Here is an 18871-nt window from a genome sequence, read left to right on the forward strand (position 1 = left end):
CGCACAGACGCCGTGCATCACTGATCGGCCGCTGCAGTATGCCCGGATGGATGAGATACAAAAAGCGACAGGACTCGGGAAAAAAAAGTCACACCGAAAACTGAGCACTGATGCAGATACGTTATGTGCATCACTGATCAGCGCTCAGCCGCTGCAGGACGCACACACGGATGAGGTGCAAAACGACGCAAGATACGGACAAAAAAAAATGTCCCGCTGAAAATTGAGCACGGATGCAGATACGTTATGTGCATCACTGATCAGCGCTCGGCGGACGGATGAGGTGTAAAAAAAGGGACAGGGGATACAGGAAAAAAAAAATTATACTCACAGGACCCAGAGGATTAGCAGGAGGAGCAGCAGGCAGGAAGTTGGACAGCTTATGTCTGAAGACCCAGGAAGAACCCAGCAATGGTGGCAAATGTGATCGGACCAATGAAGATCTTGGACGACTCGGTTTACAGCAGGTAGGGGACGTCGGAGACGGACAGCAGATGGGGAGGGGGAGACTGGAGAAGCAGAGGCAGAAGAATGGGAGCAGAATAGAGAGAGATCAGACAGCACCACTGCATGCTGATTGGAGCGATTGTGCGTCATAGCACGATCGCTCCAATCAGTGCTGCAGGGGCTGGGGGGCGCCATGCTTGATCTCCTGCTATGATCTGCTGCAGCACCTCATAACAGGATCGCACTGATTCAGGCATTGTTTTGGCAGAAACCAGTGCGATCGATGTGGTTGGCGGTTCAGATTTCAACAGCCAATCACAATGATCGTCGATGGGGGGTGGCAACGCCACCGCCCCTGGGGTCAAGCAAAGGTCCCCTGCTATAAGAAACAGCAAGGGACATCATTTAAAAGTCGTTGCACTTCCGGTTCCGGCACTGTGATGTGAGGACGCGGGAGACAGAGCTCCGCACGTTTCTCAGCCCCACACACCGACTACAAGAGCCCCACGGCCGCGGGAGGAGGCGGAGAATGGGAGGCAAGGAGCAGGAGGTGACCGTGCATTGAGCGGTACCTCCTCCGGAGCAGCGGCAGACAGCTGAGGCAGGGTGCTGCAGAGAAAGCAGAGCACATGGAGCACAAAATGGTGGCCGTGGGCCGCGGCGATATGCAGGGAGGTGAGCGGGGACAGATAGAGGAGGAGGAGGGGGAGCAGCTGAGAGAGCAGCAGACAGCCCAGCAGCACGAGCAGCAGACAGCCCAGCAGCACGAGCAGCAGACAGCCCAGCAGCACAAGCAGCAGACAGCCCTGCAGCACGAGCAGCAGACAGCCCTGCAGCACGAGCAGCAGACAGCCCTGCAGCACAAGCAGCAGACAGCCCAGCAGCACAAGCAGCAGACAGCCCAGCAGCACAAGCAGCAGACAGCCGAGCAGCAGACAGCCCAGCAGCACAACCAGTTCCCAGGCCTGCAAATTGATTATGACCGTCTGGCTGGAGCAGTGGCAGTGCACCTGGCAGACAAGATCAAAGACTCTCTAGAGGCCATGGTGGGTGCAGCGCTAGCACCCTTGAAGGAACAGATCACACAGCAGGGAGCCAGGATGTCAGAGATGGAGCAAAGAATCTCTGACACAGAAGACGAGGTGACAGCATTAAAGGGGCGGCTGCAGGAGATGGTGGAGGGATCCCAGGCCATGAGAGACAAACTAGAGGATCTGGAAAACCGCTCCAGAAGAAGCAATTTAAGGCTGGTGGGACTGCCGGAATCCATAAGCATGCAATTGGACAACATATGTGAAGCAGTGCTCCCCAAGGCGCTAGGTCTGACGCACAAATGCAGGGTGGAAAGAGCGCACAGAGTGGGCCCTGTAAGAGAGCGTCCAGGCACAGGAGGAACAAGTGGGAAGGAAGACAGCACGGGAGTGACGGGACCAGTCAGGCCGCGCCAAGTGATAATAAAAACTTGGAATACAAAGACAAAGAAGAGATACTGCGAGCGTTTAGAGGAAGGAGGACCCCACTGTCTTTACAAGGGCATAAAGTGCTGATCTTCGGGGACTACTCGGCGGAGGTTACACGCAAAAGGAAAGCCTTTAGTAAGATTTGTACCATGCTGTATCGTAAAGGCATAAAATTCCAACTGCTCTATCCTGCAATACTGAGAGTAACAAGACGTGATGGATCCCTTTATGCGACGAAAGACGTGAGTGAGGCGGAGAGATGGATGGAGGAGATGGAGAACAGAAACCAGACGGAGGACTTCCCGGAGAGGCAACATGATCGGCAAGGAAGAGAGGAGGAGAGCCGGGCATCGGGCCGGAACGACTGGATGGAGGGGAAGGAGATACATGCAGGAAGCCCAAAGGCAAGGAGGTCGCCGTCGCATAGGCCTGGAAACCAGAAGAAGGGAGCGCCATGAGAGAGGCTGCAAGGAGAAGAATTGATATTTTGAACTGAACTGAGGGGCCCAAGAGAGAGGGGACTGACGGAATGCAGGGGATGAGTAACATCTACTGTTTATTATTGTATTTTTACTTTCTGCTTCCACTTCCTCTTCCACTTCCTACTTCCTCTTCCACCTCCGCTTCCTGCTTCCCCTTTCACTACCTCTTTCACTTCCTACTCCACTTCCTCTGCCAATTCTTACTTCTTCCACTTCTTACTTCCTCTTCCACTTCCTACTTTCTCTTCCTCTTCCACTTCATACTGCTTCTTCCACTTCCTCTTCCACCCCATCTACCTCTTCCTACTTCCTTTTACACTTCCTCTTCCTACTTCCACTTCCTACTTCCTCTTTCACTCCCTCTTCTACTTCCTCTTCCTTTTCCACTTCCTACTTCTTTTTCCATTTCCTCTTTCTACTTCCTCTTCCACTTCCATTTCCTACTTCCTCTCCCACTTCCCTTTATATTTCCCACTTCCTTTTCCATTTTCATTTCCCATCTCCCTTGTGCTTTCTTTTTCTTTTCCTCCTTTTTTCTCTCTTCTTGTAGACTTTTCCTTTCTTTTCTCTTTCTCTTCAGTTCCCCTCGCCTCTTCAATTTATATTGACCAAGGTGCCCTGCCCCCTCGGGGGCATAGGGGGGTCCTAACATCTATGAGGGACCGGGTTTCTCTCTCTTTAATATCTACCGATAAATTGCTCCTCTGGTAGCCAGGTCACTTATGCTGATGGGAGGTGGAGTGAAATTGAGGCTATATGTAAATGTTAATCAGTTGGCTGAGAGGGGATTGCGGAGCCAGGAGCATCACAGAAAAAATGGAAGTGACGAGACGATTGATTGTAAAGGGGGGGACAGTTGAGGGGTTGTTAGTTGATAATAGATCTAGGTTGAATAGTTGGGTTCCGGGAAAGCAATGCTATAAGCACACCGAAAGACAACTGAGAGCAGTTGGGGGGGTAGCCAACAGGTTTATAGTTAATGCCAAGAAGGGGACACAAGGTTGCACCCAGGCAATACTTATTTGTAAGCACACAGCGGAGTTAGAGGAAATGCAAAGCCACGCACACGGGGGGACACATAGCGACGCAAAAAACATGGGCAACGGAGACTTTGGTTAAAATAGTGACATGGAACGTGAAAGGTCTGAAATCACCTCACAAGCGCATGATGGTTCTGAGACATCTTAAAAGATTGAAGGTAGATATCGCACTGCTGCAGGAAACGCATTTACCACGGGAAGATTTTTTTCGAATGCAGAAATTATGGGTAGGAAAAGTAGTTGGGTCGGGCTCCCCGGGAAGGAAAGCAGGGGTCATGATTCTATTAAACAAACATTTCAACCATACAATAACTTCCCAAGATAGCGACGAGTAAGGTAGATATGTCCATATAAAATTAAATAGCCCGCAGGGAGAGTTTAGCATACACCACATATATGCCCCCAACAAGGAGCAGAATGCGTTTTTCAAACTTATCACAAGTAAAGTGGGAATGGACACAGAACGGAACAAAATAGTGGGAGGAGATTTCAATGCGGTGGTCCTAGGGGAAGAGGATAGGCGACATAACAGGGGTCAAGGTGGGCAGACAAGAACGACAGAAGGCTTGATGGCTAGGCTGCTGGAAGACACAAATCTGAAAGACAGTTGGAGGCTACAGCACCCATATGACCGTGAATTCACTCACTACTCACATCCGCATGACGCATGGTCAAAAACTGATTATATTCTGGTTGACCAATCATTTTTGAGTAGGGTCAGGAATGTGGATATTGAGAACATGGTGATATCGGACCACAGCCCGGTGACCTTAGAAATAAATGACACAGTTCAGAGGGGATCGGATTATTTGTGGAGGTTCCCGTCCTTTCTACTTAGAGATACAGATTTTGTCAAAATTCTGAAAGGCTGGTGGGAAGAGTATAGCAACACCAACAGCGAACATGAGACAGATGTAATGTTATTTTGGGAAGCAGCAAAAGCAGTGCTGAGAGGGAGGCTAATGGGGTATGTTGCTACAATCAGGAGACATACACATACACAATACCAAAAAGCTAGTGATCCGCTTAGAGAAAAATATATGAAATATTTGGGAACTATGTCCCAAAAAGCAAAAGAGGAATGGAAGGGGGCGAAACAAGAGTTCGAGCTTTGGGCAGGAAAAAGGGAAGAGCTAGTACGGTCACAAATGGAGGTTGACCTGCACAGATATGGCAATAAAGCAGGGAAATTACTGGCCAATTTGGCTAAGGGAAGGCGACCAATGACTTCAATAACCAGTATGACTGGACAGGAGGGGAACAAAACCACAGGCAATTAACCAGATCCTGGGGGATTACTATGAGAAACTGTATAGTAAGGGGAATGAGGGGGGTGAAGGAGGGGCAGAATGCCTGAAACAAATAAACCTCACCCGACTCAGCACAGAGGAGCTGACTAGTCTGAATGCAGAAGTCACAATAGAAGAAGTCCAAAAGGTGATAGGAGAGTTAAACTTACATAAAGCTCCGGGACCCGATGGGTTCAATGGGGAATTCTATAAAGTGATGAAGGAGCAGATCTCACCGATATTGACACGTGTGTTTAACAAAATACTGGGAGGCACGGAAATATCGAGTTACCTCAACACGGCATATATAAAACTTATACCTAAGGGAGAGAAAAACCTAGATAATCCAGCAAACTATAGACCGATCTCTTTGATCAACCAGGACCTAAAATTACTGACCAAACTGATGGCCAACAGACTGGCGGAGATATTGCCGAACGTAATCTCTTCGGCCCAATCAGGGTTTGTAAAGGGGAGATCGGCGGTGACCAATATAAGAAAAACCATGCTAGTAATGGATTCCAATAGGCACGGACAACCACAGAAGGGGGCATTTCCAGCCATGATCACACTAGATGCCGAAAAGGCATTTGACAATGTAAGGTGGTCATGGCTGGAAACAGTAATGGATGAGGTAGGCATTCAGGGAGCATTTAGAACATTCATTAGAGTATTATATGCGAATCCTAAAGCCAGGCTGGCGACCCCAGGATTTCTGTCAAGACCTTTCCCATTGACTAAAGGGACTAGACAGGGGTGCCCACTGACCCCCCTCCTGTTCAACCTGGCGATCGAGCCCCTATCAAGAATGTTGAATGAGGGAAATTGCTTTGAAGGTATCAGCATTGGAGGGGAGGTGCTACGGTCAGCCCTGTTTGCGGACGACATTATATTGTTTATGAATAAACCCCAGAAGGAACTCCCAAGGACACAACAGATAGAGGAATTTGGAAACTTGGCAGGTTTTAAATTAAATAAGGCAAAATGTGAAATACTGTTTCTACACCAACAGAGCACAGCGGTGTTGGCAGCTAGGGGAATGGGAGACAATGTTCATGGGATACCAATAGCGAGAACCCACGTTAAATATCTGGGAATCCAAGTGGGACGCCAACCTACATCGATATATGAGTTAAATTTTAAACCACTGATAACGAAAATAGAACGGGAATTGAAGATGTGGGAGGGGCTTCCATTATCACTACTGGGTAGGAACCATCTTCTAAAAATGATGAGTTTCTCAAAAATATTGTACCCAATGCAGACTTTCCCTATATTATTAAACCACACAGACGTAAACAGGCTGAACAAGGCGTTTTCGACCTTCTTGTGGAGGGGAAAAAGGCCGAGAATAAAGGCTGAGAAACTAATGCAGACACTGGAGAAGGGGGGTATTAAAATGCCAAACATTAGAGGGTACAATCTGGCGTGCCTCATGAGACATGTAATAGACTGGTTAAGGAAGACAAACGGTTACTCGGACGTGAGATTGGAAGGCGAGTTCTGTAAACCCTGGGATTTGGGGGCAATATTGCATACGTCACTTGCTAACATACCATGGCTCATTAAAAACTCACTAATATGCAGAGATACAGTGATGGCGTGGAAGGCGGTGAGGAAAAAATTCAACTTACCCTGAACAATTTCTAAATACTTAAACATATGGAGTTTCCCGGAATTCCCAGCGGGCAGGGAAAACAAATTATTTATAGAATGGAGGAGAAAAGGTATAAAAGGGGTGACAGATCTACTTCATGAGACGGAAAATAGATGGTTGTCCTATCAAGAAATTGTGCCAAAATATGGGCTATCTCCATTCCAAGTTATACAATATAAACAGATAGAGAAAGGTATAATGCAGCTACTGAGAGATGTCGGGAAGGAACAAGAGATTAATGACATGAACCAACTTATTATGCAGGACCAGCGGGAGATTAACATAACTTCACTATACAAAGCTTTTACGAGAGGTGGGAACATGGGCGAGACAATTGGGAGACGAGACAGTAGGGGACAAGATACTAAGAGGATGGATGAGAATGAGAAATGAGGTGGTTAATGAGAGCTGGAGGGACACACATTTTAGACTGATGCACAGGGCGAGCTATGGCTTCAACATACCAAACAAACAGAAGGTGAATAAGATAGTACATTATCCCAAATGTAAGACGTTAAACACAGATCTGTTACATGGGATTTGGCAATGCCCAGAGAGTCAAAAATTCTGGAAAAAAATGCAGGCGCTAATAACTAGTATATGGGGGGTAGAGGTGGCGATGGACCCATTGATATGGATTTTTCATGATGACCATGTTGAACAAATGGCAAGAGTGAGTGAAAAAAGAGAATACCAAACCTGTTCCATAGTATAGCCATAATAGGAAAAAGGGCTTTGCTGGGCATATGGCTCGAAGGGAACGTTCCGTCAGAAGACGAGGTAATGAGAGGTAGATTAAAATGCTACTTAGAATTGAACAGAGGACAGCAGAAAAAAACAAAGACGGCTTGACCGACACATTCTTTAAAAAATGGAGAAAATTCATTGGAAAACAATGTGAAGCTACAGAAATACAAACAATAGTTACCCCCTTCACGTACACAGAGTGGTATCTACTGGAAGACATTAAGGGAACATTAGGGAAATTAAAACAGCCATAATGTGAAGGAGTGATAAGAAGGCAAATGATTCATCTAGAGGCATGGGGTGGAAAAAAAAATGACAAAATGTGGCGTGGCTGGGTATTCTTCGTGTGGGCTAGACAGGAGGAAAAAAGTGTGCGAAGTTGTTGGGGGGGAGTTATTTTAGACTAGAAGGGGGGGGGGGAAACAAGGGAAACAGGAGGAATAGTTAATTGCCAATAACCTGTTAATGGAAATGGTGAAGCCATACTTGATATATTGTTTAACAAGATGTAATGCATATGAAAATTTGTAATAAAATTTGGTGTTTAAAAAAAAAGTCGTTGCTATGGCCACGGCAATCAAATGAACTTTAGGCGGTAAAGTTATGTCCCTGGTCGTTAAATCACGTAAAAATAGGATGTAACTATACTGCCCGCGGTCGTGAAGGGGTTAAAGTGATCCTGTCAGGTGCAATATGCACCCAGAACTACAAGCAGTTCTGGGTACATATTGATAATCCCTGCCTAACGGTCCCTGTATACACTAGCATAGATAAAGAGATCTTTAGAAATCTTTAGTATTTCTAAAGAGCCTTTATAATATGCTAATGAGGCTAGCGACTAGCCGCAAGGGTGTTACTCCCCCTGACCAGTCGCCCTCTTAGCATGTTAGCACACCGACAAGGACGTACTAACATGCTGTTCAATGCAGCGTCACGAGCGGTGAGTCGCATACCTGTTTCCGCTGTGAACACTGATCTGAATGCCCCGCACTTCCGGTCATGCGCAGTAGACCTCTCTGAAGTCGGGAGACGCATACACATATTATACTGCATAACTGGAAGTGTGGGGCATTCAGATCAGCGTGCACAACGGACGCAGGTACACGCTTCACCGCTCTTTCATGTTTTTGACTCTTTGTTACTAAAGGCTAATTGTCAGAAATGACACTTCTGTTTCTTTGTGTTTTTCCCAGTAAAGATATCCTGTTGTTCATTTAGGATTTTTGATTTTTTCTTTCATTAGTTTTTTGACTGTTTGTTACTAAAGACTTTTCCAATCTGGGCATTATATCAGACTTTGCCTGAGCAGTTCTTGTCATTCTCTACAATACCTAGACATTTTATGTAATGCCTAGGAAAAGTATAGAACAATGCAAATATTTCATACCTGGCCTGAAAACTACAGGGATTGTATACATTGCCTAGGTATTCTATAGAATGCCGGGTTTTCATACATTGCCTGTAAGGCTGTAACATATACAGTACATCACATAGTAGACAAGACTTCTGTCTATATTACATGGGATACACCGAGATTCTGCTGTATTTAGCCCCCATAGGAGACACGAAGACTGCTGTTTATATCACATTAGATATACTGAGACTGCATTATACTGCACTTAAAATACACTGACACTGCTCTGTACATCACAGAGTAGAGAATCAGACTTTGCTGTACATACATTACATAAGAGACACCGAGACGTCTGTATACATCATATAGGAGACACTAACTGCTATATATACGTCAGGTAGGATAAACTGAGACTGCTGTATATACATGACATACGAGAAACTGGAACTGCTATGTACATCACTGTCATGGCTCAACTCCAAGGCTCTATTTGGTGATCTCTGGTTATGTGTTTGCTTTCCCTCTCCGTTAGAAAACAGCATGTTTTGTATTGGTCTAACTGCTGTCCCAGCTCCTCAGTTTAGGGTAATCTTGCTGAGCTATCACTTTTGCTTTTCTTTGCAGTTTGTTTGTTTCCCTTCCAAGCATTCACCCATTCTGCTTCATTTGGAATTTGGAGGAGTTCCATTTAATCCGCAAGTCTTTTTGTTTTTCTGTAACCGTGTGGACACGTCTCAAACTCTGCCTGTGTTCACTTCTTTTATGTTGGTGTTTTGTTTTACACTCGGTTTATAGTTTAGGGCGCAGTTAAGGACACTCAGGGTAAGCCAATGTTGAGTGGGGGTGCCATTGCATAACTTTAGGGAGCCAACCTCCACAGTCAGGCAGTGGCAAAACAAGGTTAGGTTTAACACTAGAAGTCCCAGAAATTTCGAGCTCCCCCCTGAAGTCCCGAAAGAGGGTCAAATGACCCTTAGTCCAAATTGAATAGAACTAACTAGAAACTAAATGGCTAAACTCGATGGAAAACAACAACCTCCTGTGGTGCGACAGTAATGGCCTTAATTACAGAACAAAAGATGGTGATTATAGGATGTTAGCTAAAATCCTTCTGGTCATTCAACCGTCTCTGGGTTCCAAAGTTAGAAATGTTAAAAGACCCCTCTCTGGGCCTTCTAGTGTTAAGGTACTCTACAGGCCCTGTCACACACAGAGATAAATCTGCGGCAGATCTGTGGTTGCAGTGAAATTGTGGACAATCAGTGCCAGATTTGTGGCTGTGTACAAATGGAACAATATGTCCGTGATTTCACTGCAACCACAGATCTGCCAAAGATTTATCTCTGTGTGTGACGGGGCCTTAAGTCTATATAGGGACCTGTGGTTAACATTTCCCCTGGATTGTTCATACCTACGTGAGTGAAGGGCTCAATAGTAACAATCACATAAGAGACTCAGAGTCTACTGTATACTTTACATATGAGACAGCAAGACTGCTATATATTCAGCAGCTGAAATTATTATTGAACATGTCACCAATTTTCTAAGTAAATATATTTCTAAAGGTGCCATTGACATGAATTTCTCACTAGGTGTCAGTAACAACCCATCCAATCCACACAGGCAAAGAAATCAAATAGTAGCGGTGTATAGTTTAAGTTTTGTGTAATAATGAGAAATTAAACAAGGAAAAAGTATTGAACATGCTTACTGAGATGCATTTAATACTTCATACAAAAGGCTTTGTTGGTGCGAACAGCTTCAAGACGCCTACTTGTGGAGAAACTAGTCACATGCATTGCTTAGATGTGATTTTTGCCCATTTTTCCACACCAACACTCTACAAATCCTGAAGGTTCAGTGGGCACTTTTTCTGAACATTGAGCTTTAGTTCCTTCCATAAATTTTCTAGTAGATTCAGATCAGGTGATTGGCTTGGCCATAGCAGCTTTATTTTCTTTTTCTAAAATCAATTAAGAGTTCTTTTTGGCTGTGTGTTTGGAATAGTTGTATTGCTGAAATGTACACCCTCATTTCATCTTTATCACTCTGGCAGATGGAAGCAGATTTTTATCCATTCCATTCATCCTTCCTTCAACTATCTGATGTTTGTCCGTACCATATGATGAAAAAAAGCCCTATATCATGATGTTCCCACTTCCAAACTTCACTGTTTGTATCTTTTTTGGGGGGTGATATGCAATGCCTTTTGGCCTCCAAACCTAGTGTGTAGTATGGTATCCAAAAAGTTTAATTTTGGTCTTGTCTTACCAGACTATCTCTCCCAGTATTTGACAGGCTTGTGCAAATGTTATTGAGCAAACTTTAAAGCGCTACGATAGTGTTTTTATATTGCACCGCTGTAATGGTCCTTTAACTCTAAGTCCCCTGAGCCCTGTCTTTATACTCGCCTTCCGCTGCCTTCATCCTTTTCCAGCGGCGCTTCGGTCAGTCTGCACTGAAAAGTGACTAGCCGGCAGCGCCAATGTTTCAAGGAGCTTAGCGGAGGTCACTTTTCAATGCATCTCTATGGGAGCATCGTTTTGGTTCACATAGGGACGCATTGAGTGCTTGTGATGTAACATCTGACTTATGGCCATAAGTGAGCATAGTGTTGTCAGTTAAGTATGAAAACGCCAGAAGGTGAGTTTAAGACAGGGGGGTCTTACATTTAAAGCACCACAACAGCAGTGAAGAAGAAGAAAAATGCTGTAGTGGTGCTTTAAACGCTCTTGAACATGTTTTTTTTGCAATGGAGTCTTGGGTGGTGAGCGTGCATACAGGCCATGGAGGTTGAGTGCATTATTTATTGTTTCTTTGAAATAATTATACCTGCTAATTCCAGGTTTTTCTGTAGCTCTTCACAGGTGGCTCTTGGCTCTTAGACAACTCTTCTGATAATTTTTTTCTCTCATCTGTCTGAAATATTGTGGGGAGCACCTGGTCATGGCCGATTTATAGTGAAATAATGTTCTTTCCTCTTCCGGATTATGGCCTCAACAGGTCTCACTGGAACTTTCATTAGCTTAGAAATTGTTCTGTAACCAATGCCATCAGTATATTTTGCAACAATAAGTTTGCGAAGATCTTAGCAGCTCACTGGTTTTACCCATCATGAGATGTTTTTTGTGTTGCACCTTGGTAATGACATATCTTTTTATAGGCCATCAGTTGAACCAGCTGATATTATGTTTTACTTATAATTAATTACTGGTAGATTACTGATAGATTTCAGCTGGTGTCATAACTTTCCATGACTTTTTGCACTTTCTTCATGTGTTCAATATTTTTTTCTTGTGTAATTTCTCATTATTACATATAACTTAATTTATAGACATCTATGGTTTGATTTCTTTGCCTGTGTGGATTGTATGGGTTGTTATTGAAATCTGGTGAGCGGTTCATGTCAATAGCACCTTTGGAATTATATTTACTTAGAAAATTGGTCATGTGTTCAATACTTATTTTTTATTTCACCTGCTGTACATCACATAAGACACACGGAGACTGCTTTATATACATCACGTAGCATAAACTGAGACTATGTATACACGACATAGCAAGCAGTGAGACAGAGGCGGCTGCTTTATACATTACATAGTAGACACTGAGACTGATGTATACATCATAGAAGACTACGGTATGAAAACATGTAGGGTACACTGAAACTTTGCTGTATACATCATATTGGGTACACAGACTGCTGTGTGTATATATATCAAATAGAAGACTGAGCATGCTGTATATACATCACATTGGAGTCATTGACACTGCTGTATATACATCACAAAGAATACACTGGAACTGCTGAATATACATTACATAGGAGAAACTGAGACTGCTGTGTTTACATCACATGGGAGACACAGACTGCAGTATACAGCATAGTATACACTGAGACAGATGTATACAGCACATAGGACATATGTCGTATATATAAAACATAAGAGACACTAAGGTTGCTGGATACATCACAGACAATACATTGAGATTGACCAATATACATCATTTTGGAGATAGAAGCTGATATACATACATCACATACAGTTAGGTCCAGAAATATTAGTGATTTGGGTTCTGCATTCCGCTGTTTTTTATTTAAAATGAAACTGAGATGCAATTGAAGTGTAGACTTTCAAGTTTAATTTAAGGGGTTGAATAAAAATATCTTGTCAAATGCTGGCTATCTGAAGTCTGGAAGCCTGGAAGCCATGGACTTTACCAAACAATAAGTTTTCTGCTTTGTAATTTTTTTGCCAGGCCTTTACTGCAACTGACTTCAGTTCTTCTTTTTTAAATTCTTTATTTAACCATAAACATGAAATCATTCCAAACTGAATCAATTACAATACATTTCACATCCATTGTATGACATTTTTATAACAGACTAACTGTGACACATGAAAATTTCAACACTTTGACCCCTCCATGTTTACCAGAAAATTTTTTGTAATACGGGATTACCAGGGTAAATTGAGAATAAGAGAAAAAAGAAATGAGTAAGACAAGAAAGATTTAACAAGCAACGAATAGGGGGGGGAAGACACAAAAGGAAAAGGGGGAGGGAAGAGGGAGACACTGGGACACGAACGGACACAAAGCAGGGATCCACCACCTCAGAACACTTCCGTCCCACGACATCAGTAGGCCCCCCCTCAATCAGGGGGTATCCATGTACCGTAGTCATTAGAGTATTTAAACTCGATCCAGGAGAACCATGTCTTGTGAAAGGCCTCATATCTGTCGTGGAGAGATGCCGTCAGGTCCTCCATGTACAACAGTTCGTTCACCCTGTTTACCCACATTGATAACGTCGGCGGGGAAGAGGATCTCCACTTCAGAGGGATACACGTCCTGGCGGCCATCACCAGAAAGCTTAACAGAGACCCTTTATATGCACGAACAGAAGACTCAGATAATTGGAGCAGGAAGAGTTCCGGGCCCAGGGTCTGCGTGTATCCAGTCACATGCCTGATCACTCCTCGTACCCCCTCCCAAAACTGCTGTAACACTGGGCACTCCCAAAATATATGTAAGAAATCTCCCTCCCCTGCCCCACATCTCCAACAACCAGAGTCTACTGCTGGGAACATCCTGTGGCATTTTGTTGTGACCCTATACCACCGGGAAATGCATTGGTAGTTGGCTTCTTGAATTTTCGAACTAATAGATGCTTTGTGAGCAAGTGACAGCACCTTGTTTCTCTGCATGGCCGAAAGAGCGAGGCCCAGGTCCGACTCCCACTGCAAGAGGAATCTAGGAGGAGGCAAATCCGTGGAGTTATTTAGCATGGTATGTGAGATGGCCAATGAGTGTCTGAGGATCCCCCCCTCCATGCATAACTTCTCGAATTCGGTGAGGGGTCTGTCAAACTGACTATAGTCTGGTAAAGAACAGAGAAAATGTCAAACCTGCATAGAACACCACAAGCCCAGAGGTCCAGGGACCCGGTAATTCCGAAGTTCCTCCAGTCGTTGGCCAATGCCCCCAACTCCAATTTGGTCGGCTCAAAATCTATTTCGAGAAATCCACAAGCGAAACACCGGGTCAGAGAGACCCGGGGAGAAATCTGGGGAGCCAACTATCGAGGAAAGGGGAAAGGGTAAAAGAATTAGGGATCTCCGGACCACCTCATGAGAACAACAAGATAGCATGGCGCTAATGTGGGATGGCACCTGAGTTCTGTGCCCATTGGGGAAATCGCCCATGGGAGCGCCGCCAGTGGAATATCCGTGAAGCTCTGCTCCACCAACACCCAGTGTTTGGCAAGCTGGTGCAGGCACTCTAATAAGTGAGTGGTTACGTAGTATGCCTTGAGATCCGGGAGACCCAGCCCACCCCGGGTTCTAGGTCTACACAACAGCGACCGCGCCATTCTCGCCGGCTTGTTTGCCCACAAGAACCTCGTTTGCATGGAAGAAACTTCTTTAAAGAAGGGCTTGGGGATCCCAATGGGCAAGGTCTGGAGGAGGTACAACAGTCTTGGGAAGATATTCATCTTAAGGATCGTGGACCGTCCAAACCACGTAAACGTGTCTTTTGACCAGGTTTTACAATCTTCTTTAATTTTTTGGAGAAGGGGAGTAAAGTTCAAGTTGAATAAGGAGCTCACATCGGCTGACAATTTGAGTCCCAGGTATCGCAGGTACTGCGGGGCCCATTGGAGATCAAAGGCTCCCCGCAGCTGCGAGACTACCCCCAAGGGGAGGTTTACGCTTAGTACCTCCGACTTAGACAAGTTGATCTTAAAATTAGAGAGTAAGGAGTAACGTTTGAATTCTTGCATTAGCGCTGGGAGCGAAGTGATTGGGTCTGAGATGAAAAATAATAGATTGTCCGCAAAGGCCGCTATCTTGTGGGTCGTGCTACCTATCTTAGGCCCTCTGATGCTCAAGTTCTTCCGAATGTGTCACAGCAGGGGCTTTAATGTAAGTATAAAAATTAGTGGGGAAAGAGGACAGCCCTGCCGCGTGCCATTGGCGATAGGGAATCTCTCCGACAACACCCCATTAACCCATTGCATTCTGACGGTGAGCTAGAGAGAGATCCTATCCATCTGAGCATGTTTCCCCCCCAGCACCAGAGAGGCAAGAACCCCGTCCAGAAACATCCAACTGACTCGGTCGAACGCCTTGTCGGCGTCCGTTGACAACAACATAAGAGATCCACTATCTGTCCTAGCCCTGTGAATCAGGTTAATTGCCCTCGTGGTGTTATCCCTAGCCTCCCTGCCCAACATGAAACCAGCCTGATCAGAATGAACTATGCCCCCTAGTGGCGTCTTTCTAAATTAAGTTTTCTTTTCAGCATGGTAAATGCATGTTCAATGGGGTTGAGATTTGGTGATTTATTCTGTCATTCCAGAATATTCCACTTCTTTGCCTTAAAACTCCTAGGTTGTTTTCGCGGTATGTTTTGGGGTACTGTCTATCTGTACTGTGAAGCACCGTCCAATCATCCTTACATCCTTTCATTTGGTTGAATCTGAGCAGAAAGAATAGTTCTGTCCACTTCAGAATTTGTCTGGATGCTTCTGTCTTCAGTCACATCATCAATAAACACTAATGACACACTGCCCTTGGAAGCAATGCTTGCCTGTATCATCCTGCGTCCACCATAGGCTTTTGGGGTTTTTTCGGGGTTTTTTCAGAGAATGTGGTGTGCTTTCAAACAGGAGCCATACCAATCATTGTGGTTCTTAGTTTCTTACATGGTTCTTAGTTACAGCTTTCCAAAGAATGCTTTTCCAGAACTGGACTGGCCTCTTTAGATTTTTTTTTTGCAACGTCTAACCTGGCTTTCGTTTTTAACGTTGATTAATAGGTTGCACCTTGTGGTGAACCCTCTGTATTTGCTCTCATTTAGTGTTTTTTTTTTATGGTAGACTTAGATACTGAAACACCCACTTCCTGTAGTGTTCTTAATTTGGGTGGATGTTGGGGAGAGGTTTTTTCTTCACCATGGAAAGGATTCTGTGCTCATCCACCACTATAGTCTTCCGTGGATGTCCAGGTCTTTTTGAGTTCCCAAGCTCACTAGTGAGTTTTGTTTTTTTTTGCTGAATGTTCCAAACTTAGGATTGGCCAAATCAAAACATTTCTGTTTTATCTTTGATGCATTTTTTATGATGGTCTGTTTCTTTTCCATTGAGAGCTCCTTTGACCGCATGTTTTGGGCTCATAGCAATGGCTTCCGAATGCCATACCTGGAATCAGCTCCAGACCTTTTACCTGTTTAATTGATAGACTAATGAGGAAATAGCCCATGCAGCTCATTTTGAGATGACTGTCCAATTACTTTTAATCCCTTCACGACCGTCCGATTTTTCGTTTTTCGTTTGTTTTTTTCGCCATTCTTCTTCCGAGGCATGTAACTTTTTTATTTTTCAGTCAATATGGTCATGCGAGGGCTCATTTTTTGAGTAGCAAGCTGTACTGTTAAATTAAACCATGAGTTTTACCATATAGTGTACTGGAAAAAGGCACACAAATTCCAACTGCGGAAAAATTGCAAAAAAAAGTGCGATAGCACTATTGTTTTTAATATTTTTTATTCACTGTGTTCACTATATGGTAAAACTGATGTGTTTGTGTGATGTCTGAGGTCGGTGTGAGTTCGTAGACACCAAACATGTATAGGTTTACTTTTATCTAAGGGGTTAAAAAAAAAATCAATGTTGTCCAAAAAAAGTGGCGCACGTTTTACGCCATATTCCGTGACCTGTAGCGCTCTCATTTTTTGGGATTTATGGTTCAGTGACAGCTTATATTTTGCATCTCAGGCTGATGTTTTTAATGATACCATTTTTGCGCATATGCTACGTTTTGATCGCCTGTTATTGCATTTGCACAAAGCTTGCGGTGACTAAAAAACATAATTTTAGTGTTTGGAATTTTTTTGCCGCTACGCCGTTTTTTGATCAGATTAATTGATTTTATATCTTGTTAGATTTGGTATTTCTGAACGCAGCGATAATAAATGTGTTTGGTTTTTTTTTCCATTTTTTAACCCTTTAATTTTCAATGGGGTGAAAGGGGGGTGATTTGAACTTTTTAGGTTTTTTATTTTTTTAAAACTTTTTACTTTTTTTTTTATTTTTTTTATTTTACTAGTCCCCATAGGGGACTATATGCATCAGCAATCTGATCGCTCTGCCATATCTGCTGATCACAGCTGCTCAGCTGTGAAGAACAGATATACTTATTTCATGTCTCACCCAGCTCTCGGCCGGGTGAAACTGAAAGTGATTCATGTGAGCTACAGGAGTCATCACATGACCCTGTGCTACCATGACAACCACTGGAAGTCATGTGATCTTGTCACGTGGCTTCCAGTATCGGCCGGTAAGTAAATGTTTACCACCGATGCCGTTATAATGGCGCTGTCACATGTTAACAGCGCCATTTAAGGAGTTAAACGGCATGGGCAGATAACGGTTCTGCTCGTGCCTAGTAGGCACATATCTCAGCTGTAAAAATCAGCTGAGATGTGCGCCGATCATTGTATGCTGCCGGAAGCAGACCATGGGCAGAAATACTATGACCGCTAGGACATAATATTACTACCCGCGGTCACTAAGGGGTTAAAAAAGAGGCAACTACATATTAAAAAGCTTTAATTCCTAAACCCTTGCTCCACTTAGGATGTGAATACCCTTAAGTTAAAGCTGAGAGTTTCCACTTTAACCCCCTACTGAATATATAACTGTATCTTTAATATGTTTTTGTAAACAGCTAAAATGCCAAAACTTGTGTCACTGTCCAAATATTTCTGAATCTAAAGGCCCATTTACACACAACAATATCGCTAACAAGATATCGTCGGGGTCACAGTTTTGTTGACGCACATCTAGCCTCGTTAGCGATGTCGTTGTGTGTGACACCTTTTTGCGATCAGTAACGATCGCAAAAAGGTGTCAAATCGTTCGTGTACACGTCATTTAAAAAAAATCGTTCCTCGCTTGGAACTCAGGTTGTTTGTCGTTCCTGCGGCAGCACACATCGCTATGTGTGATACTGCAGGAACGAGGAACAACATCGTACCTGCAGCCATCGGCACTGAGGAATGAAGGAGGTGGGCGAGATGTTCCGGCCGCTCATCTCCGCCCCTCCGCTTCGATTGGGCGGCCGCTTAGGCTACTTTCACACTTGCATTGAACGGTATCCGTTGCATTGCGTTGTGTGATGGATGCAACGGATGTGTTGCATATAGTGGCACAACGGATGCTGCAAAACAACGCAATCCGTTTTGGGTATTTTACAGTTTTACCGTCGGCAGACTATTGTGAACGATCAGCTGATCGCTAACAGTAGTCGGCCGCCGGGTGATCAGCTGATCACTCACAGTAGCCGGCCGCCGGGTGATCAGCTGATTGTTCGGTCGCCGACAATGTATGCGGGAGGCAGGAGTGGGGGGCGGAGTGCGAAGTCAATGGAGCCGAGCGGGGCCATGGCTGACGACATCAGTGCCGCGGGGACTGCTTCGCTGGAGGACAGGTGAGTGTGATTGTGTGTGTGTGTGTGTGTGTGCGCAATTGTGTGTGTATACATACGGAGTGCGGGAGGGGGCGGAGCCGAGCGGGGAAGTGTCGGGCTCCCGGCACACGTAACCAGCGTTCCTTGGTTACCCGATGTGTACCCTGGTTACGGGTGCAGGGAGCCAGAGAGAGCATGCGCAGTGAAATCCAAAGGATTCCGCGGCTCAAAAAAAGTTACATGCTGCGTTCCTTCCGCCCGACGCAGCGTCAAAATAACGACGCTGCGTCGTCCGGCGGATGCAACGCTGACACTTGCGTTACAGTGCGTCATCCATGCAAGTCTATGGAGAATAGCGCAGTGCGTTAACGGACTGCGCTATTTTCCATAGTGACGGACTCCACTGAACGCAAGTGTGAAA

General features: G+C 44.6%; 1 protein-coding gene across 3 annotated transcripts in view; it reads left to right on the forward strand.

The window, feature by feature from the left end:
• The window catches only part of LOC142311213 (uncharacterized), a 76522-nt gene that overhangs the window by 55664 nt on the left and 1987 nt on the right, over positions 1–18871 (forward strand). The gene's annotated exons all lie outside the window — the stretch shown is intronic.

This window comes from Anomaloglossus baeobatrachus, chromosome 5 (assembly GCF_048569485.1).
Source record: "Anomaloglossus baeobatrachus isolate aAnoBae1 chromosome 5, aAnoBae1.hap1, whole genome shotgun sequence".
NCBI lineage: Eukaryota > Metazoa > Chordata > Amphibia > Anura > Aromobatidae > Anomaloglossus > Anomaloglossus baeobatrachus.